This window comes from Kogia breviceps, chromosome 20, assembly GCF_026419965.1.
Source record: "Kogia breviceps isolate mKogBre1 chromosome 20, mKogBre1 haplotype 1, whole genome shotgun sequence".
Classification (NCBI taxonomy): domain Eukaryota; kingdom Metazoa; phylum Chordata; class Mammalia; order Artiodactyla; family Physeteridae; genus Kogia; species Kogia breviceps.
Genome location: NC_081329.1, coordinates 9,168,302 through 9,192,719, shown reverse-complemented (window position 1 = coordinate 9,192,719; position 24,418 = coordinate 9,168,302). Strand labels below are relative to the sequence as shown.

The following is a 24,418-nucleotide window of genomic DNA, read 5'->3' as shown; positions in this document are numbered from 1 at the left end:
AGTCAGATGCAGTATATGTATTTATACATTCTCCACGTTCTCTCCAACATTTATTATTCTCTGTCTTTTTTATTTTAGTCATCCTTGTGCATGTAAAGTGGTCACAAAGATTTACTGCTATGTCTTCATCTATGAATTTTGCAGTTGTAGCTCTTACACTTAGGTCTGTCATCCAACTAACATGTACCATAGTGCATCTAGAAGGAGACATAAGAGAGTATCTGTGGGACCGTGGGGTAGGCTGATCTTGGGGAAATGTAAACTAAAACTGCTGTTCACTCACCAATATGGTAATACAGAGCAACAACAGACACCACCCACAGGGACCCACGCGGCAGCCTCAGCAGCCTCAGCAACGAGTTTGAGAAGCAAAGTGGAAACAGCGGTATTGCTTTTCTCTCATGCAGACTAAACATAAGGCTTTAACCAAAACTTTATATATTACTGCAAATACTGTGGCCTATCCAGAGTCTGCTATAATTGCAGACTTAGTGTGTGGGTCAGAGAAGTGTTTTCATTTTCTGTTTTGCAAAGTCAGTCACCTTTAAGGTTGAATCTGCAAATCAAATCTGTACTTATAGCAGTGAAAGAAAACAATACTAAAACTAATAAGAGTTTTGGGAATATTGTGCCAGAAAATATGTCATGACACGTTCATGAAATCGATCAGAAATATGATATAAAGAGATAATCTATAAACATCCTCATTATAAACGAACAATGATTGATTTTTGAAGAATGTAAATCATTTGCATTTGCTTAATCCATTGTTTTCTTTACAATCAAGTGTTCTTTCTTCTGCCATGCAGAGCAGAGACTTTAGAAAATTATATTTACATAAAATAATTTATTTTATATTTGTTTTATAATACGTCCTCTGATCACCTCTTTCAAAATTCCCCTCAGAAATTCTGATTTTTTTAGTATTTCCTCAGAAAATTCTCAAGAAAATAAAACAATGAATTGAAGAAAAGTGCACATATGTCACAAAATTCACATTTCCTGAAGTTGAAATCAGAGACTATAGATTTCGATGTTTGCCTCATAAATCTGTGTTTTTTGAGAAGTCTGGTGAGACATCCAAGATAAACATGGGGGCAGGTTTGGCAGCTGCGGCTGAATGGACATCAGTTGGCTAGAAAGGACGTTCATCTCTGCTCATGATGCATTTGGCTGGCTGAGCTGGAGCTCTGGGCAGTGACTCAGCACTCCTTTCCTACAATTACTCCCATTCCCTCTCCTGAAGAATGTTTACGTCCACTGGTACCTCTGGTGCTTTTGTGTAATAGTAAGAGGAGAGAGCAGTTGCTGTTGTGGAGGAGAGCCTAACAGAGAGGGGAGTGGGTTAGGGTGTGTGGCTCTGGGAGGGGGATTTCGCCCCTCAGCCAGGAGGAGGGGAGGAGGGCAGAGGACGACATCACAGCAAACCCGGGGTCTGCGGCTCTGGGATCTTGGCTGTTGATCCTGGGAGATTTGCTGTGGACCCCAGCATAAACAGGGGAGGCTCTCCTCCCCTCATGCTCCAGCATCCCGAGGGAGGGGAAATCTGGGGTACCAGGAACTGGAGACCCCATTTTATGCCTCCATGGCTCTCTGAGGCCTTGACGTGCTGGTTTGGGGGTTAATGTGAAACAAGCTTTCATAGGAAAATGGAGGGAGTCTGTGTGTCGGTCTGATTTCCAGTAATTAGGCTTTGGGAAGGTGCTCCTATAATAATTTGGGTAGAAATAATAGAAGTCTTTCCTGAATTTCTAGTAACTGTGAGGGAAGAATTGGACCACGTATGTGTGATTCTCAGCATTGCTTTCTTTGCTCATACAACAGAGTCTCTCTGTTAACGCTTGTCTAACTGACCTTGGCTCACTTGGTCCGTGACTCTGCGTGGGAAACTGTGTCCACTGAAGCGGGAAGGAGGTGGGAGGTGGCCGGAGCCCACCCACCGAGGGCCCAGGTGTCCGTGTAAAAGTCACGCGGGTGATTCCGAGGCACCTGGAGGAGAGTGCTTCAACTCCGTTCAAAATCCCCACTTCACAGGCGTCGCTTAAAATCCCCACTTCACAGGCGTCGCTTACATACGGAATTTTTCTTTAAATCTGAAACTCATAGAAACAGAGTACAAAAGTCATTGCCTGGGGCTGCAGTGGGGGCAGCGTGGGAGGAAGGCAGGCGTGGATGGAAACCTTGGTCCAGGGAACAGACTTTCAGCTGTAAGATGAACAAGGTCTGAGGATCTAATGTGTACCACGGTGACTAGCTGTTAACACTATAGCGTATAATTGATATTTGCTAAGAGAGTACAGCTTAAATGGTCTCCCCAAAAAGAAAAAAAAAGAAATACGTGAGGTGATGCACGTGTTAATCAACTAGATGGGGGATTCCGTCCACAATGTATGTAGATGTCAGATCACCACGATGCACACTCTAAGTATCTCACAATTTTATATTATTACACCTCAGTAAAGTTGAAGTAAAACTAAATCACTGCTTTACAGACTAACAGTTAATATAAATGTCCCCAGGCATCTGTGTTTTAAGCACTGTCTGTACACGTGGACAATAGGTCCTAAACCAATGAATGTATTTCATACACCTGAATCCAGTCAGGATCATATAATCAGAAGTACTCTCATTGTCACCTGTACATAATCCAGTACATCACCCTGGAGCTCCTGGTTCTCTGTTGTTGATTTTCATCATCTGTAAAATGAGGAGCATAATTATCTCACTAAGTTCTTGGTTTCTATGAATCTCACCTTTGGTAAGAGATACAAGCATTCCCTGTGCATGTTATAATTATTACTTAAAGAAAATTCAAATTTCTTTCCTTTACACTAATCATACCTTCTATGAATGCATCTATTTAATTTACTAGATGACTGTAACACTCCCGTGTTCTGAGTTGTGCGCTATTTTGAAACTAAATTTTAAAACTTATTTTTGCTTACTTAATAAATTGCTCCTATCATTAGTTTGTCCAGCTTTTAAGGATGAAAAGACCATCTGAAGAAAGAGAATCACGATTCATCACACTCTCTTATTGTGTCTTCCTTTGTCTTCTTCAGATGGTGAACTGAGCCCCAGAGGTGGAATGAACTCCCAGATCCATGCCGGGCATGTAACTGGATGGGAGACTTAAGCCCCAAACACACTGATTTGTGAATAGAAATGATACTGAGAGAACAGCAGGCACCCGACTGTGACAAGAATTCCCTGTTTCATCCTGTCAAGCCGGTGAGTGGATTGTGCTTTGCACTTAGAACTCAGAATGCTAAAGTCTCACTCCAATACCTGAAATTCAAGGAAAAGTCAGGAAGATGCTTTGTTGTATCTGAAGTTGTAATCAGTTCCCTCTGCATTTTGGAGATGTTTTTCTTAGCCTACTCTTTCAGAGAAAAACATTTTGTGAAATAGTTATTTAACCTTGTCACACATAACCTGGTATTTATTTCTAGGGAGCTTGAAACATGAATGAGTTTTAAAGTTTTTCAGGCAGTGATATTACAGTCAACACTCACAGCAATTATGACATGATTTGCAGTAGCTCTCCTCAGTCTAATAACTTTCTGCGTTGTGGGGGAAATGTGCTTCTGTAGTGTTCCAGAACCTAAGAAACACAGAAAAGAGATTTACAGAAACAGGAAATTCTACAATAGATGAAGAAAGTAACTTTTGTCACAGGATTATATACATAGAGAAAACGTATCAAGAATGCATTTTTCCTCAACTGTTTTGCCTTATTAATCATGGAACTCAACCTTTGCTTTTGAGATCAAATATTTAATCCACTTATCTATTTGTTTTAGAAAAACACTAAATCACTTCATGCATTTATTGCGCACAAGATGAGTGTTCTAAGAGAATCATCATAAGGTGGCATGGAAACAGGCAAAGAAAAATGCTAATGTTGCCTTAATCAGGGAGATGTGACAAACTAAGACTTCATAAATGATGAATTCCGTTAGCTACACAGGGAAGAAAGGTTATTTTCAGGAGAAGGGTGAGCGTACTGCACCTAATTGTCAATGCGTAAAAAGCGCAGTGTGTTTGAAGTATGACAGTGAATTTGATAAAATGTGACTGTTGCCAATTGAGTTTGAAGGTGCGAATTTGTAAATGCAAGTCACCGTCAGGGCATATGCCTGAGGGCTCCTGCCTGTGTCAGGAAAAGGAGTTTGGTCTTCCTGCAGGCTCTGCGGGGCCGGGGGTGGGCGGCTTTCGCGTGGAGCATGGACACTTGAACTTGACTCAACCTGGAGACCATGGAGTCGCCGTGACCCCCGGGGCTGCCTGGGGAAGGTGGGTTTCGGGAGTAAAGCTTTAGACACACTGAGAAGGAGTAAGCGGTTCCCACTGTCACAGCCACACGGCCGGCGTCCCGTGATGGAGGGCCATCCCACTACTGAGGGTGAGGCCGGCACAGCGGTGGGAGCACGTCAGCAGGAAGGACAAACAGGGCCAAACTGTAGTGAGGGCTTGACTCCATTCCCCCCGGAATATCTCAGCAAGGGATTCTTCCCAGCCTATGGCTCAGGTATCGTTTTACTTCTCCCTTACAACCATCCTTTTAGAAGTATCTTCAATACCTGTCTGGTACTTGATTTGTACTCAGTAGCTGAAAAAAAAAAATCAATGACAATTGTCAAGCATTAGTGATGATGGTACGGAGTCTCGCCGCCGTGCACACTCGCCTCTGAAAATCGGTCCTCGGGTACCATGCCCTTCAGTGAGTGCTTAGAATCCATCCTTTTCAAGCATTTATTGTTTCTCTGTGAATCCCAGATGTGGGAAGAATAAGGGATGCCTTCCTCCAGAGGGTGCTCAAGCAATCAAATGTATTGGGTATTTATTAAGAAGTAATTTAATGAGACTTGGAAGTCACAGTGCAAATTCCCAAAACTCGTTTGCCCCAGCAGAACTCCTCAATCTAAACCTCAACTGCTTTTATTTGCTTTAATGAAAATTTTAAGTGAATAATTTACAAATTAATATCATGTGCCTGTGCAGCTCTTTTACAGAGTAACAGAATATCAAATTCCATGTCAGTCTATAGATTATAAAAATGAAAAACGCTATTTGCTACAAAATCTTCTGCCTTTATTCGTGAATGGGTTTAAAACGTCCTTTGGGAAGCAGAGCACATAAAAACATAGCTTCCATTTAGTGAGTTCTCGCCATGTGCCACGTAATAGTAAAAGTTAACACTTGAAGTTTGCTGAGCTAAGTCCTCTATATTTTGTTATCTGATTCAAAACTAGTACCAAAACCATGAGGAAAGTATTATTTTGATTCCCATTTTACGGAGGAGTAAACTGGTTGTTAGATAAACAAACTTTGCCTGGCACTAGTGCGTGGATACAGACTTTCTGATTCCAAATCTTAACTGCTCTTGACCTCCCCCACTTACTTCCCTTGTATCTTCTAGACTTTATCTTTAATTATGCCAGGTAACCCCAAAGCCGCCTATTTGGACCATGATAGTTGAGTCTCATCTAAAATTAGCTGTGCTTTGACATTTCAAAAATTTAAAGTGATGAGCAGTTAAAAATACCACAATGAGGGACATCCTTGGTGGTCCAGTGGTTAAGACTCTGCTTTCCAATGCTGGGGTGCACGTTCGATCCCAGGTCAGGGAGCTAAGATCTCACATGCCTCACGGCCAAAAAACCAAAACATAAGCAATATTGTAACAAATTCAATAAATACTTTAAAAACGGTCCACATCAAAAGAAATCTTTAAAAAAATACAATGGAACATTTTATTGTACCTCATATGGGGTTGTGATTGAGGATAATATAGAGATATTTAAAAAGCCATTTTTTTAATGAGATAGCAAAATGGAAATGATTGGTTTGTTGGCTTTTAGTTACAGTTAAAGAGATAAATTGAATCTTACACAGTCACAAATGTGATTTGTTGTGAAGACATCGTGAATTACTTAGGTAGGCATGCTTTCTCTGTGTGTGTGTGTGTGTGTGTGTGTGTGTGTGTGTGTGTGTGTGTGTGTCCCGGTAATTAGGAAGCTTAGGAAGTGCTAAGCCAAATCCATAGTCCATTATTAGTAAGTGTGAAAGCTGATAGAATGAATTGTGATGCTAACTTGCTTTGGCTTTTCCGATGTTTTCTTCATTTATTTTCTGCTTTGCTCAGATTACCTCTCCTTAGTTTTATTTGTGCTGCACGTATTTTTTTGAAAGCCATCTTGAATAATTTTTGGAATGAAATTAGGTGTAATTAATTTAATAATTGATTCAATAGTTGGGAAATGATATAATTTAGTTAGTGCTCAACAAATATATATTTGTTTATGTATGCACTAATTTAACTCACGTGTATTTTTTACTTACCATATACCAAGTAAAAGCTTATTTTAAAAACTTTTTAAAAAATGAACTCAGCATTTAAGTTGATATGCAAATGATTTCTGAAGAAATTGAGCTGCCACTCATTAAAATTGTCAAAAATTGGGGAGAATCATTATATATCATTATTTTGCACATCTATGAATATAGTCTACAAAAGAAACAAGTTATATATTCCATTGTCTACACTCTGTCTTGCATGAATTTACTTAAAGCTTAACCACTCAAAGTCACATGTGAAATTTTTGGTTGGTAACCTGGGGAAAAAGATATATAAAATTAGTTCACACAAAATGGCAAAATGACGCTAACAGTAAGTAGAGTTGCAAGCTAAATGATTCTCACATTGCTGGCAAAATCAAATAATGGAGCGATCTAGAGTTATGGACAAAGCACCACTGCAGTGCCTTCTTCCTGAGACAAGGTAAGTGGTGAGTCAGATAAAAAGCTCAGCTTCCACCAGGAATGGCGCTTCTGTCCTGATCCTGACCTGGCTCCGTCTGCTTCCTCCACAACACTGGCCTAACCTTGACCCCATAAATCCATGCTGCCTCTTCTGGCACATTATGTGATTGTAATTACATAATGCGTGCGCACCTCACTTCATTTCGCCGAGCCCTATGTTGGTGAATTGCTTCCATGATTCGTATGTGGATTTATACACACATTCCCTTGTACAGGACACTTGGGTGGCTTATATGTGGGGATGTTATAAACAGTGAAGTGCGGGACAACCCAGCACCTGTCGTTTGGTAAACACCTCTTGGAATTCTGTTCCAGGATTGGAACCCCTGTGCAATAGGATTTTGCCAGACAGTCACCCAAAGTGGATACATAGATGTACACTCCACGAGCAGTCTGGGAGACTTCTAGTGGCTCAAATCCTTGCTAACTCTTGGAAGTCGGCATCTTTTAAAAATTTAGTTGTTCTATTGGGTGTCTAAAAATTTATGGCTTTGGGACTTCCCTGGTGGTCCAGTGGTTAAGACTTCGCCTTCCAATGCAGGGGGTGTGGGTTCGATCCCTGATCGGGGAGCTAAGATCCCACATGCCTCACGGCCAAAAAACGGAAACATAAAACAGAAGCAAAGATTGTAACAAATTCAATAAAGACTTAAAAAAAAAAATGTATGGCTTTAATTTTCATGTTCAAGGTGATAAATGAATTTCAGTGTATTTTCATCTTTAGTCATTTTAATATCACTTTTCCATTTGTTGTAAGGGGTCTGTTTGAGTGTTCATTTTTCTATTAAGTTAATTTTTATTTTTTATTAACTTATAAATGTATACATTATATATATATATACACACATATATAAATATAGATTGATTCCAAAATTCCAAATATAATATATATCTAAAAGTGAAAGGAAAGAAAATTAAAATACACCACGAAAAGCATTGAATATTAAGGAAATTACTGATAGATATTTTAAAACACACCATAAAGAGAAACAGCAATGTATATGCATATTATTTTGTGGACTTTGATGGGGATTTCATATATATATGTTAATTTGGGGAATGGAAATCTTTATAATACTGAGCCTACCAGCCACAGTACTGTGTATTACTCCATATACTTACGTCATCTTTAATTTTTCTCGGTAGGGTTTTGCTGTTTTCAGTGTAGAATATTCTGATCTTAGGAAGAGTTGTATAGTCTCCTCTCTCTTTCTATGTTCTTTGGAAGACTTTGTATAAGATTGCTGTATTCTGTTTCCTAAAAGATCAAAGAATTCACCAGTGAAGAAATCTGTGTCTGGAATTTACTTTGAAAAGCTTTAATTATGGACTCAATTTTTAAAATATGTATTGGATTATTTAGATTTTTGTTTACTTCTGTCAGATTTGACAGGTCGCATTGTTGAGAATGTATTTATTATACCAAAATGCCAACTCTGTTGGTGTAAAATTGTGCCTAATTTCCTTTCATTTCCTTTCTGAGGGGGACATGATCAGTTCTAGTGCTTTCGATCACTCCTCGTACTTGGAATTTGTCTTCTCTCTCTTCTGCACTTGATCATTCTTGTTAGTTACTCACAATTCTATTAATCTTGTCAAAGTACCAGCTGGCGGCTTTGTAGATGTTATTTATTATATATTTCCTACTATTTCTTTGATTTCTGCTTTTATCTTGATTATTTCCATCTTACCAATTTCCTTAGATTTGATTTGCTGGCCATCTTCTAGCTTCTGTTGACAGCAATTTAAATTATTGCTATTTCAGCCATTCTTCTTTTCTAAACTTTGCATTTGTGGCTACACATGCTCTCAAACAATAGCCTTCAGCTGCATTTCACGATGTTTATATGCTGTCTTGTTATTATCATTTAGTTCAAAATATTTGAAATTTTAAAAACACTGTGATATCTTCTTGAACACATTATTTGAGTCTGAATTAATTTACATGTAACTGGAGATTTTCTAGTCATTTCTTTAGTAATTAAATTCTAGCTTAACCCAGGTGTGGAAAGAATACATATTCTGAATGGTTTCCATTTTTTGAAATATGTTGAGCCTCACTTTATGAGCAAGGCTATTGTCAATTTTGGTACATGTTCCATGTGCACATGAAAAAGGAATGTGAGTTTGGTTTTGTTGAATTCCGTGTTGCATACATTACAATCATGTTTTTCAGATTTGTATTCTCCCAATTTTTGTTTTCATCTATCAGCAATTGAGAGACCGTTGTTAAAGTGTCCCACCATGATTGCAGATTTATTTACATCTGACAACCTTTGCCTTTTATTCAAGCTGTTCAGACAGCTTATATTTAATGTAATTACTGACAAAATTGATTTAAATTTGGTATCTTTGTATCCATTTTCTGTTTTTCCTACTTTATGCTTTATTCATTTTCTTTATTTTTTAAATGTGCTACATTTTTTATTTTTCCATTTTTCCTGTATTCATTAATTACACAGTCTTCTAATATTCCTTCGATGATTACAACATTCACACACTGATTCAGTGTGTTACTGCAGTTGAAATTAAGGGGTTAAAGTAAGTGTAATCACATAGTGCGTTCTCACCCTCTGTTCTTCCCGCATGAAGGAAGGAGGGGAGGGGAGGGATGGGGAGGGAGGCTACATTATATTCCTAAATTCTGTCCCAGTTTTGGTATCAGATGACCTTCATCTTATAAGATCATACAGTGAAAGATTTCTACAGTGCAGTTAAGTATGAATTTAAAATTGTTTCTTCTAGGAAAAAAGACAACAAATTTTCATTACATTTGTATTTTTTACAGAACAAAGAGGCAGAATTGAGTCTAACTGTGCACATTGTCTCAACAACCTGGTTTCTTATCCCTCAACAAAAGCATCCTGATATTCCTCAGGAGAGATAAATCCTTTATGGCAACACCCAAAAGAATTTTTTAAAAAAGAAAGAAAGAAATCAAACGTGACACAATCCCAAATATGAAAATCTATGTGTTTCTAGGGTTTGGGGGCAGAGTCATTTCCAAAGTGGGATCATTTCTGAAAAGTGTGTGTCCTTTCCTCTCCTCCCCGATACGGGTCAGAAACAGGATGCCAGGTCCTCCTGCAGAGCACCCGCCCCCACCAGCACTTGTTGTTCATGCGCCCTCCCCCTCTTGCCATGTTGACTCCTGCAGGCGTGGACTCTGCTCCGTGATACAAGCAGTCAGTTTTCTCAGAAAAAGAGTCACCCCTGCGTGCAGTACAAATACACAAGCATCTGTTGTAATGTGTATATTCATTATAAAATAGGTAATTATGAGGCAGGCATATAAATATATAATCCAATTCTCAGGGACTGTGAAAGCATTCATTCCGTCAAAGGTCAGAGTGCAGAGCACGCACACACACTCTTAGTTTTATCGCACTATTATTTTATGTATCCCTCAAATTCGTACCTTAAGTGGCTACCACTTCCCAGGAACACTGCTGGGTAGTGGAATATAGGGGTGATACAGGAGGTAAAAGCACTGTCTCCCAGATAAAACAGTTTTATGAGGACAGGGATGCCTTCTAAGGTGAAACAATCTTTCCAAAATGTGAGATGAAGGCAAAAGTCCTCGGAGCTGAGATGGGGAAGTAAACCATTTTAGGAAACGTGGGATCACCCACAGTGGCTCTGGACTCATGTCTACAGCATGTCCACACGTATACTGGCCCCTAGGTCTCTTCCCCGGCCTCAGGCTGTCACAGATGCCCAGGGACAGAAGGGATGGAGCAGGGATAACTGCACAGTGGATGCCTAAGGGGAAATACAAAGTAAATTAGCTTAATTCACCCCCTCCCTTTCCTTAGAGCATTTACTTTAGAAAACTTGTAATTACTTTATCTGTCTTTTGAAGGGTGTGTAAATCTTTTTAAAGTCTAAATAAGTCGGTCAACCTCAGACCCAGGAATATGCTTCTCAAGGACAAGAGAGCCACCAGGTTGAAATGCTACCATCAGGGACATGGTAGCCTGTCTCCCAGGCTCTGTGGGAGACGGGAGGCCTCCTTCAGGGGCACCTGCTCCAAGTTGCAAAATCGCCACCTGCGGTAAAGACCTAAGGAAGTTGATTTTTCCTTTGGATGAAGCCCATGAGCTAACACAGATGGTCACCCAACTACCAGGTGAATTTAGGATGACCCACATGGGACAGACAGTGCTGCCATGTCTTCTCACCTGAGGATCGGTTAGTGTCACCTTGAGAACATGCACGTAGTGGGTCCTACCTGCCTGGTTACATAATAGTCACCGGTGAGATTTCCCTCTGTCTCTGCACCTCTTAGCAGATTGTCTGTGATACGCAGTGCAATTCTGGTTTAATGCTTATTTGATAGTAAAACTGTTTTCTTTCTCTTCTTCCTCTGTGGAGTGTCTTTCTGGGTGAGAAGGAGATTTTGTTTTTCATTGTATCTCTCAACAACATCCATGGCTTCAAGTCTGTTCTGATATAATGTGATGAAAAGGAGAATTGGGTTTTTACTACACAAACCAGTCACGTAGCCTTGGGGATGCCCTTCAACCTCAGTGTGACGGAAAACGTTAATTTGGAAAGTGAGGTTGATACGATATGCCTCTAAACTTGTTAGAAATGTTCATGTTCAGCCTGGTACAGATTCAAAATAGCGTTGAAAACAAAAATACATTTTGCAAGAAACAGTCTTGAAATGTACATACTTTATGAATAGGTGAAGATACTCATGAATTATAGGGAGATTAGATTATGTTTTCAAAAGCCTATGCAATTAAAATATGAAATATTTTATATAACATGATAAACTTTATTGAGGTATAATAGTTAACATATTGATAAATTATTTGAAGGTTTTTTTTTATTTTAAACAGGTGACTATTTACTAGGAAATTAAATGTTCCCCAAGCATGCCTCTTAGTAGTTTCCATATGTAATTCTATGTAGTAAGTAGTTAATCTTTCTTATTACAGTTTTCTCTTTTTTCTTTGAAACTCTTGTCCCTAAAACAATTCCTGACCCTGGGAGAAGACTCAATAAATATTTGTTAAATAATTGAATGAGAATTTACTCTGTGCCTCTTCAGGTTTTTGTAACTGTACACACACAAAAATGTGACTTTTTTGGTTATTCAAGAGGGTTTTTTCTCTCTAATAAAGGATCATTGCATGAATTTTTCCATTTCACTTTTACTATAGCTACCAAAAAATGTTTTTAAAGTAATTTTTAAATAACTTGGTTTGGCTGTACAGCTTTGAGCTAAAAATATCCATACATAACCCTCCTTCCACTTTCCCGCTAAACATCCCCTCAATACACATTACACATTATGTGTAATTATGTGCCTTATAACAGATTCTATTTTAGTATTATGGTAATATTGTACCTTAATGTTGACCATGGAGAATCTTGCTAAAAGAGCCACAAGTAAAAAAAAAAAAAAACAGCATCATCACACTATTAAATACAAAATATTTTAACCACGACACAAAATGAACCATATAGCAAAGCTCAGACTGGAAAACATAATATGAGAAGAAAGCTACTTCCAACCTGCAACATAAAGTATATTTTTTAAAAAAAAGAAAAAAAGAAAGAAAACACCAGATTTGCATATATTTAACCCAACCTTGCTCAGACTTGGTTAGATCTTTAAAGCCCATACAACTCTGGCACATACTGGAGTCCCTAAGTTTCTCTTTTATGACTTACCCACTATTGTTATGTAGGAAAATGAGCCTGAGCTTTGTTTGCAATTAGCATCTCTGGTGCTGGCCTGGGATTGTGAGTTCATTGAGATGCCACATGAGAAAAACTGTAGTCTGCCAGCCTTGGAAGAGTGGGCCCATATAGACGCTACAGTGGGGATTGCCTGCATAGCCCAGGCCCGCAGTCTGTTGATCACTAATTGTTTCCAGCAGCTTTTCCTTTTTGAAATTCATAGTTGCACTAGGCTTTCCGTAGTCTGGCATGGATTTTGCAAACATTTTCACCTAAACTTTTGCAAATGTTAGGAGAATTATATCCTGGAGGTTTTAGAGTAAGTGATTATTTTATGAGTACTCAGGAAATACTATTTTTTTAAAAATACCAAATGATGGTGGTTTTTTGTTTGTTTGGTTTTTTTTTTTTTGAGCAGCTCAAAGTTCCAAAACCATATTATAGAATTAGAATGACATTTAACTAGAATTAACAGTTGTGTAATTGTTTTGGCCATTTTCTGTTTATGTTTAGAGTATGGTTTGGTCTCTGTAGCAAATTAATTATAAGGATTTTACTCCTAGAGTATGTAATTTGACTGGATCAACTCAATTTTTTCACTCCCTTTCTCATTTTAATTCATAACAAAGTAAGTGAATAATAAAAATTGCTCTAGTGAGATGATCACTATTTCATTTTTTATTCATAATCCTTTTAATTCAACAATATATGATTTTTGTCTACTAAGTTATTAAAATTAAATGGAATTTCTGGACATAAAGTGTACATATATTTGCATAGCTAAATTGGTTCTTAGAAAAATATTACCTTGGAAATAATATAACAGTAGATCTAGTTGATTGATTACATTTTTGATTTTTTAAATTCTTCAAAATAAATAGCAGTTGAATTATTAAAATGTAAGGAGTTGCATGTAAATTAGAGCACTAAAATATTAAACAAAACGGTAAAATGTACTTTATTAGATGTATATATGGAATGCATGCTGTTAGAATAAAATTAAAACAAGGATACACAAACATGCACATATATACACTATCTCTCTTGAATATCTATATATTCAAGAAATATAAAGTAAAAAGGATTAGAGTAGCAACATATAATTTACGAATTTTTAACTTCCTTTTCATAGGACTGGTAATTATAGAATTTCCCTAGTATTTTTCAAGACGAAATCAATCTGGCAGCCTCAACACCGTGTTCCTATTGGCTGTGAATTCTGTCACTCCCAGGACCGGGACAAGCCCCGCCTCTCTGAAAGGACTAGGAATTGAACCACACTGCACCTGCCCCTTCTCCAGCAGCTCTAAGTGAGCTGAATCCCAGACATATTTCTGAGACTCTACATCCTGGGGAAGAAGTAAGCTATGGGAAGGGGCAATTGGGTCAATGCTCCTGCAAGACAACCTGGGTGGCCACCAGGTTCTTAGGGGTTCTCCCAGGTCCTCGCCAAGGATGGTACTGGCTTCCTTAGCGTGGACGGGAGATGTGGCCCTATCCCCACGTCGTGGCCCATTCAGCTGTGCCAGGGCAGGGGCAGAGTCCCTGGTAAAGGGTTCTGAAAATGGAAACATAAACCCTTATGGCCCTAGGCTGAGCCGTGAGCAAGAAGGAAATCCTGCCACTTGGGACAATGTGGATGGACCTTGGCGCATCAGGCTGAGTGGGATAAGGCAGACGCAGAAGGACACGTGCTGCTTGATGTCACTTATCTGTGGAATCTAAAACAGTCAAACCAGTAAAAACAAACAAAACAGAATGAAATGGTGGTTACCAGGGGATGGCGGTGGGGGTATAGGATTGATGGTGTTTAAGGGTACAAACTTGGAGCAAGGGATTTAATGTTCAGTATATTGAACATGGACAGTAACACTGTCCTATAAGCGTGTAATGTGATAAATATCATTACATTGACTATTAATGTATACAAAGATATCAAAGTAACGTGCTGTACACCTTAAATTTACACAATGTTGCATGTCAGATTTTTCCAGTAAAAATTGGTAATTGGGGGAGATGTTGGAGGAGGTGTTAACTAACTGTTATGCTAATCATTTCATAGTATACAAGTGTATCAAAATGTTACTTTGCACACTTTAGCAAAACGTTCTATGTCAATTATAGCGCAGTAAAGGGGGGCGGATGAAGAAACCCCGGGGCCTCCATTTCCTATGTGAAATGGGCACACTGAGGTGACACCCTCGTGGGGCTGGTTGAATGACTGAGCCAGTGCAGACAGAAGGTCTGGCACGGCGTCAGCCCAGCTCACATTCAGTGTTATTGCCAAGTGTGCGGTGTAGTTACAGGTCATATGCTCTCAATAACCTACGTGAAAACTGTGACGCCGAGCATCAGAGGGGGGTTCCTAGAAGACACAGGGCAGGTCGGGAGCAGAGAGCGCCCGGACCCAGACCACCAACCTCCCTGCGCACGCGCATTCCCTGAACCGCTCCCTCCCTCCGCCGGCTCGATACCTCCTGAGTAGCAGCTGTGCATCTGGGCTGGGAGGGTTTCTGCAGGTAGCTCCTTGGCTTTCACAACAAAAGGACGCCCTCAGGTGAACCAGTCAATTGCTGGGACTGTGCCTGTCTGCCCAAGCTCCCGGGCAGACAGGTGCTACCTGGCTGCAGAAACTCATTTATAACTTAGCAGGGCTCTCTTCTGCAAACAGCAGGGGGGGTGTTCCTAACATGTTTAAAGATGCTTACGAAGCGTTTGGAAAGTTGCAGGCATGGCCTTAAGAATTTTGTCCCTGACAGAGAACCCCTGATGCCTGGCAGCAGAGACAGAGTTGGCAGGAGAGGGAACGAGAGGAAAAAGGGAGATGTTTGCTTTCCCTGCCCTGGAGTGGGGCTCCCTCTCTCCAGACCCACCCCTTCAAGGAGGACTGTGATGGCTAGTTTTATGTCAACTGGGCTGTGCTGAGATGCCCAGAGAGCTGGTAAAATACTGTTTCTGGACATATCTGTGAGGGAGTCTTTGGAAGAGATCAGTATTTCAATCTGTAGACCTAGTAAAGCAGATCCTCACCACGAGGGCAGCATCATCCAATCCTGAGGGCTGAAGAGAACAAAAAGGCAGAGGGTGGGCAGTTTGCTCTCTTCAGCTGAGCTACACAGACCCCAGGACCGGGGAACAGCAATATAAAGTCAAATATGACAGAAAAGGGAGAAATCCCCATTCGTTGCACCATATTCAGGGAGAGTATTTTAAACCTATTATCCATATTTTTAAAATTTAATATCTTATTTTAATATTTACCCTGAGAGCTACAGAATAGGATGGTTTCATTACTTTCCATGCTACCCTGAATCTGTGCCAAGGGCACCGTTCAAATACTGTAACGAGGTGAGGAAGGAGGCGGCTTAAACTGACTTCGCAGGAGAACTTGAGAATTAGCAGGAGAATTTTCACATCGAAGTCAGCCTTAGCACTAAGCTCCATCTTTGTAGCGAGGGACCATGGACTCGCCATCAGCAGCCAGGGCAAAGGAGGTGCAGGTCTGGGTTCATTTCATGAGGGAAAGGGTGACCAAGTCTTAGAAATCGTCAGTTAGCACTTCCCAGGCCCCCCTCAGCTGACACGCTCCGAAGCCGCGTGTCCAGCAGAGGAAACTCTCATTTCCAGACAGCCGACCCCAGGCACCCAGCGGATGCTATAAACATGGCCCCTCGTTAGAAGGCATTTTTCTGCCAACAACATAAAGTAGCGGCCAGCAGGTGATTCTGTTAAATGACCAGTACATCTCTGTGAAGCGTGTACCAGCAAAGGGACAGCTTGTAATAGATGCAGCTTATGCTTTGAGCATCCTTGTGCTAAGTGCCTCCCTGGGCAGCAGAAAAGCAGCAGCCCTACCCCTTACACAGCTGCACCTTCTCCTTGCCTCTAGCCACTCCACCCAACCTGACATAGCTGCTTCCTCCCACGAGCAGGGGCCGATGAATTTAAAATACAAAGAAGGCCTAAGCAGAGCCGAAAGACAATAAGAGCGCGGCAGATTAGTGCCAGGGCTCCTCAGTCAGCAGGAAATGACGTCCATCTAGGTATTCATTATTTCTCTGAGCAGATCAGGTAGGTTTGAGCATCTCTTTTGTGCCCAGCATTATGTTAAACCCTGAGATACAGAAATGACAAAAATATGAAGATTGTCAACACACTAGAAGTCGGGCAGACAGAGCAGGGGTGAGGCACACAGAGAGCTGATGACACACCGTGGAAGTGCTGTCACTCAACACGCCTGCAGAGAGGGCTTCGGGACGTCACATGACGAGGAGCCGTGGAAGGCATTTCATGCGTGAGTTTTGAGCCACATTCTGCACCTTCCGTGGGTTGAAAGAGAGACACATGAAAGGAATTTAGAGTGAAGTATGAACAAAGAAGTACCTCCATAAATATCTCCAATACGGTAGTAAGGGAAAGGAAAGTATTCACAGGATTTCAAAGACCGACTGTGGGCTGGTGTAAGAGCCCTGAAAGGCGCTTCTGTATAACTATACAGGAACATATTTTACAAGACATGATGACACATGCTTTTCAGAATCAGTGTTAATGTCTGTGTTAAATAGTGATGTGCCTTTCGTTTTCTAGCCAAAAATAGAACTTGGTTGACCCCAGAGATTACTCTTAAATTTTAGTTACAGGTAAATTTAACTTATTTTTTTTTTTTTGCGGTAAGCGGGGCTCTCACTGTTGTGGCCTCTCCCGTTGCGGAGCACAGGCTCCGGACGCGCAGGCTCAGCGGCCACGGCTCACGGGCCCAGCCGCTCCGCGGCACGTGGGATCCTCCCGGACCGGGGCACGAACCTGCGTCCCCTGCATCGGCAGGCGGACTCTCAACCACTGCGCCACCAGGGAAGCCCTAACTTATTTTAATACATCCATTTTTCAGACATTCTTAAAGCAGGCATAGATATTAAATTTGCTGAACTCCATTATCAAATATAAGTGTTGCATGTAGTCACTCGTGCAACCACTGGAAGAACTTATCATTGCTTGTATTTATGTACATGAATATGTGGGAATGAATATATGAGTAGAAACAACCATTTGGGAATTCGTAAGGAAACATAGGATAATTCCACCCAGGGTCTGATATTAAAATGATTGAAATACCTTGCATATTTACCTTTCAATTCAAAAGTCCTTCGGAGAGGACTGGTTTAAATAATTAATCTTTCACAGTGTTAACCTCGGCTGTCACCTATGGGACTGCTCCATGAGAACCCACTGCCCCATCTCTCTGGGAGCGTCACACCCTGCTCCACACTGCACCCCTGGAGAAGGTGTGTTGGCATCAAGTGGGAGGGGTTAGGAGTCTGGCCAGAAGCACTTTGAGCGCGAGTCCACCTTTGGAGAACACACAGCGTTGACGGAGTGCATGAGTACGGAAAGCTGCTCACCAAAGCCATCCTGTTAAATGTGCAGGGCATAAAAAAGAGAAATCTGAAGAGGATAATTTATCATTCAAGCTCTCCAGAGTGCAGCCCTCACAGTGCATGACAGGCACGTGGACAGCCTGCTCCTGTGCCTCAACATGCTTATTTAACTGATCTGGCTGGGGCCTCAGGCGTCAGTATCTTTCCCACGCCTTCTCGATTATTCCAGTGAGCATTCGGGGTTGAGAACCACCTCTGCAGAATGAGAGAGGGAACAGCACATGGCCCCATGCTCCCAAGTTTGGAATCGTCATGGAGGGCAGTTCAGTGACAAGTAACTACGGCAAGAGAAGCTAAGGGATTGGGTCGGACAGACTGGAATTAAAGGCCCTGAATCATCTCGTTTCACAGGAAGGACAAAGGTCCTCGCTAGCAGGGTGGGTGATTCCTACAGATCCCGCTGTGAAGTGCCACGTATTACCCAGTCCCACACTCCTCCGTGGCTCACTCACTTTCCCGGGAGGCCTTTAAGGCCTTTAGCACGTCACCCAGCCACGTGCTAAACAGTTCATATGTGCTAAATATTCGGTCAGGCACTAGCGATACACAGATGTATTAAAGAATTCAGGAGTGAATGTGCAATTATAATGCAAGGCAGTGAATGTAATGACACCTCCAAGGCGATGGGGATTAAGCATGGAAAATAGCTTCTGACTGTAACACGTCAATTCATTACAATTTGGTAAGCATCCCCTATGTTTACTTTGGGAAAGTCAGTCTCTAGCAGTTAACAGCCAAGTAAACTTGGACAAGGTCTGCATCTCCTGGAGCATCACTCCCCTCTTCAGTACATCCACACGAGGCTCTTTCGTGCCCCAAGTTTTGCTGTGTGAGGACCAAAGATGGCTGTGGAGAATGAGAACTTACCGTGTGCTCTTAATATTATCACTTTATGAAACAGAGAGGCGTTAGGTGTTGACATCATCTTCATGATCTTACTGACTACTAAAGTATGTGTATTTAGACATGAAAGATGTGTATTTTATTCACAACTGCAAAAAAAAAAAGAAAAAAATCCTCATGGAGGGAAACACTCCTGAGGTGCCCGTTCCTGGTGCCATTTGTTACCCAGCATCAGTGGTCTGACTTTCCTACATCGTCTGCCACTGTCATCAATGTAATGAGTATAATCTCCTAGCGGCACAATTTTTGGTTCAAACTCCAAGTGTCCCTTAGATAGTATTACTTTCTGTGATTGCTTCATAACTTAGGCAATTGAAATTTATGATTGAAATATTAGGTAATTTGCCTGCAAAAGTGAAGTAACCCAAACATCTTTCTGAGGGAATGTTTATAGGAAACCATGGCTTCAGTTGATTCTGACCTGTCTTGGTTTAGGAGCTCTCCTAAATGAAAGCAATTTTAACCAGTCAGGTACTTTCAAAGGTCCTCATGACCTAGCGTAAGAAAGTGCCTTTTCCACGAGGCTACCTGATACCTGAAACACTGGGGTCAGTACTCAAATCAAGGAGGTTTAGAGATGGAAGAAGACACCTATATTGCTTAAGCACCTGAAGCGTATTACTCTCTGTTCCCTTACCCAGCTTCCTTCTCCTTCATAGGACTGCCTACTTCACTGAGAGCATATTCCACGCCTACTATGGCCTGGTACTCATCCTGGCCCTCCACGTAGGCTGCACGAGGACAGGGACATCATTTGGATCACATGGCATCCCCCGGTATCTAGGTCAATGCCTGTACCTGAAAACTCACTAGACATCTATTGACTAAAGGAATAAATGGAACTAACTTTCTAAATGAAAATTTAAGTTTGGATAAAGAGTTCAAGGCTCTGGGTATGATTGTGCCATTTCTGGGCTCTCCCCAGTTGAACGGAAAAGGACTTAGAGCAACCTGCCAAATTGGGGGCAGTCTCACAGATCACATCAGCCCTTACATTTCTCCTGTAGTGTTTCTGTTCTTCCTTCATCCACAAAGCCCAGGTTTTTCTGCATTTTCTGCCGTCACTCATAGAATTCTGTCTTTCCTGGCCTTGAGCAAAGAAACTGGTGTGGATTCTTTCACCTTTCTCTTAGGTTCTTTGTGTGAGGGATAGAAGCAGGACGCGGAAGAAATGGAAATCCTTCCCCTTTGTTCTCTGCTAATGAATTCAGTTAAGAAATACTGATTCTGCACGCCACTTTTCAGACAGTGTTATAAGTTCTCGGTTGTTAATTCCACCACAGACATTAAGAACAATTTCACTACTAGGGAGAAACATTCAAGAATTTTAGACATTGGATTCAATCTTAGGGCTGTAAAAAAATAAATTTAATATACCTATGGTTTAATCGAAGATTTCCTTGGATTATTCTGATGAAACTCCTCTCTTCCTGCCTCCTGTGGTCCTGATCTAGACTAACTGACATAGAGATGTGGACATCTATGTGGGAATATTTCCCAGCATAGCGTGATGGGAAAAGAGCAATGAACACTGCGGCAAGATAAACTCTGGTAGATAGAGGATTTTCAATTCTGAATTCAAATTTTTCAGAATTTAGCACATTTATAGGTGTTGAATAATTTCTGAAAAACTTCAGCAATCCCAGAACACTCATTTGTAAATTCAATAAATAGTTGCTATGTTCATATCACATGCTGAGCAAAAAATGAATAAATATTCTGAAGAGCTAAGAGAGGGAAAAAAAGACAGGAAGAAGTAACATCCTTGAAAAAAGAAAGGTAAACAAAACTTCCTGTCAAAATACACCCCTGTTTGCGGTCACTAGTGCTCAATGTGAATAGCTCTATTTCCATTTCCAATTCTGTTCAATGTTTGTGGGATCAAATGTGTTTCCATTTTTATGCACATATTTTATATTTTATCATAATGACTGAATACTAAATGTTTCACTTACTTTGCAAAAATTATCATACTCTTGAAGAAGTGCATTTAAAGATAAATACCACCCACAGTTATTCTAGGTCTTATTCAGGCCCAGAGAATTTCTCCATAAAAATCTCGTCAAAAACAGTGATTTGCTTTGCATTTGTTGGCATTTTGCTGAAAGCGACTGCAGATGGTGCCACCTTTTGATGGCGGGAGATGAATGTGAGGTTTAGAAAATGAAATGAACATGTTTCGTAAGGGACCATTCGGGAACAGATCTATATTTGAATAGGTACTGAACACCTTCACCGTACTTCGTAGCCTGTAATATCTTCAGAGCCTTGGGTAGCTTGAGAGAGAGCTTCTGTGGAGCTCATCGATCTCCAAGGAGACGTATTTAAAATTGATTTAAAGTTAGAAAATGCTTTAAGTCTTTTCCTGATCCCATTCTTATTTTATAATTTTGTAAGATATTTAAAAGTTATAAATATTGAAAAGGATCTTGGTGTTGGAAATATAGAAATTTTATTCACATATTTTTGATGCCTTAGAAGAGATCTAAACATTGGATAATAAACTTTTTTTTTTTAATTTCTAAAGTCACTCTCAAAACCTGAATGCTTTCATCGTAACCTCAAAAAACTTCACAATGGGTCATGTTTATACTGCTTTACTGGTCTGAACGCTGTTAAACCATTCAAAATTCCTAAATTTTTTTGTGCCCTGAAGCTATGGATACTCAGCAAGGTTAAATCACAGTAGCTCCTTTGGGTCATCAAATTGACTGTGAACAGCCCCCAAGCTGTGTGTAACAATGAAGGATTCAACAGGGACATTATTTTTTTTTTATCCTCCAGGAGTTTAAAATTTCAGTTTGATGTCAGTAGTTAAAGAAGATGGCAAAGAGCACAAGAGCAGCATGTTTTTTCTACAAGGATGAGAGCCAATCTGTTATAAGTTGGAAAATGAGTTCATACGAAATAGGAATAAGTAGGAAATGTCAAATGTAGACATGTATGTACACAAAGAGAGTCACTTCAGTATTTCAAACGTATCTGTCAATATGGAGATTTCTGATAAGGGAATAGTCATAGTTAACAAAAAGATTCAGAATCTTGGGTAATGAGAATTCAGTGCTTTCTTTTCCTCTTCATTGTACTACTATCAAAACTGTCCTGTGACATTCATGACAATGAGCATCCTCCTGCTGTCCCTCTATCAGGATACCATCGAAGTGCCTCCGAACACTAAACATGACGCCAGGAGCCCTGGCCAGGGAACGTGTGGACAGCTCCTGTAGGACAGGAGGTCTTTAATGGGAAGGTGGCCAGTACAGCCAGCTCGTGCTGAGCCCCAGAGCAGACGTTCTCTTCTTTGATGGTGAAGGTATACCCAGCCCAGCCCACAAGCTGTGTCATAACGGAGCATAATTCCCAGCCACCGTACCCTCCTGATGACAAGGAAAATAGATGGTGTCTTAGTCAGCTCAGGCTGCTGGAACAAAATACCAGAGCCCGGGAGGCTTACAAACAACGGAAATGTAGTTCTCCCAGTTCTGGAGGCTGGGAATTCAAGGTCAAGATGCTTGCAGATTTGGTGTCTGGTGAGGTCTTTCTTCCTGGTTCACAGACGACGTCTTCTCTGTGTGTCCTCACGTGGAGGAAGGGGTGAAGGAGCTCTCTGGGGCCTCTGTTATAAGGGCACCGATCCTATCATGGGAGGTCCACCCTCGTGTCCTCATCACCTCCCAAAGGCCCCATCTCCACACACCATCACATCAGGGGTTAGGATTCTAATGTATGAATTTGGGGGACACAAACTTTTGAGTCCACAGCAGACGAGCTGCAGCTTTTCTTGTGCAAAGGATTCAGATTCTCCCAGATGTGATTGTCCAGCTAGTAGATCCACCACTTTCCCCATCACCAAACTCAGAGCCTTTCAGTTCTCAACAGTTGAGAGTGAGGAGAAAGGAAAACAGAGGCCTCTGTACATTGATCCTGGTGCCAGGAACCCTCAGATGGCACCTCCGCTCCCCAGAAAGACTGGCCCCATGTTCCCTTCATCCTGTCACCTGGACCCCCCCGCCCCATTTCTCCAATTTCTCCCACTTCTTCACCTACTTACTTTTAGTCATTATTCTTGCCATATGAAGCTATGTACAAGGGGGTGGAATTAAAGACGTTGGTAGTAATAAAATTATCATTTAAGAAGTATTTCACTTAAATTTTAAAGTTTATTTCATTAAAATTGGTAATAAATGTACATACTATAAAATCCAAAAGTAACAGAAGAAGTGCCATTATCTTTCCTTTCGTCTGTTCACCCAGCTCACCTCTGCAAAGTTAAATATTGTTACTAATCTCTTATGTATCATCAAAGGATTAATTTTAAAAGTAAATAGTAATTTTGACAGGAACTGTAAGTTAATTTATCACTTATACATTGAGAAGAAATGACTATAATCTTCTAAAAGGAAGCTCTAAAAACATTGAAAATTAATACACATATATTCTAATATTATATATATTATTCTATAAATATGAATGCATGTAATTTTTACATATACATCCTACAGTTATCCAAGTAAGTGATGTTCAAGCATCTTCAATCAAAATCATTGTAATGATTACATTTTATTGGAAAGATTAGTTAAAATACATATTATGTCTTAGATATAAAAAATTAAAATGGAGAGTATCAATTTTTTTTTAAAGGCAACAAAGATTTATTTTTAATTTCTCAAGCAGGATTTCCTCTGTCTCTTGGGGACTTTTGGGTCAACTGTCTTGTTATCTTCTCCCCCACTGTCAGATCTGTGACCGTAATCTTTATTCACATTCTCACATCATTTTTTATTAAACCCAAAGGCCTTTCCCCTGACAGTGGCAAGAGTCAAGCACTTCTCTTGTGCCTCCAATACCTAAGCAATGTCCCAGATATACTGCAGGCTGGGGTTTTTCTCCAGAGTCAGCAAGGCTAGTTTAAAAGAAGTCTGCTTGATCTTCTTTGGTGGCGCAGTGGTTAAGAATCCGCCTGCCAATGCAGGGGACACGGGTTCGAGCCCTGGTCCGGGAAGATCCCACGTGCCGCGGAGCAGCTAAGCCCGTGCACCACAACTACTGAGCCTACGCACTAGAGCCCACGAGCTACAACTACTGAGCCTGCGTGCCGCAACTCCTGAAGCCCGTGCACCTAGAGCCCGTGCTCTGCAACAAGAGAAGCCACCACAATGAGAAGCCCATGTACCACAACGAAGAGGAGCCCCCGCTCGCCGCAACTAGAGAAAGACTGTGCGCAGCAACGAAGACCCAACGCAGCCAAAAGTTGATTAATTAATTAGTTAATTATTTTTTTAAAGCCTGCCTGTTGCATACAAATACAGTGCAGACAAGTGGCTTCCTCATTCTTATATACGAAATCAAGATGTCGAGGGCTCTCTGAAGCTGAGAGTGGCGCCCTTTCTTCCCACCCTACCTTAAACAGTTGAGAAGCAGTACTGAGGATGGTCGTGGAAATTACCTCCGAGTCCCCCTTCCTGCCCCTGGATTAAGTGGCCAGTCACCTCGTCACCGGCACAGGGAAACAGTTTGCAGTGCCCCCACCTGAAAGCTGGGAGGGGAGGGGGCTGCCTTTT

At 40.9% G+C, this 24,418-nt stretch overlaps 1 long non-coding RNA gene across 1 annotated transcript in view; it reads left to right on the top strand.

Annotated features, from left to right (window-relative positions):
* The window catches only part of LOC136793306 (uncharacterized), a 106,829-nt gene that overhangs the window by 36,841 nt on the left and 45,570 nt on the right, over nucleotides 1-24,418 (top strand). The window contains exon 2 of the long non-coding RNA XR_010838436.1: nucleotides 3,063-3,231. This is a non-coding gene — a long non-coding RNA (uncharacterized lncRNA). The remainder of the gene's footprint in view (nucleotides 1-3,062; nucleotides 3,232-24,418) is intronic.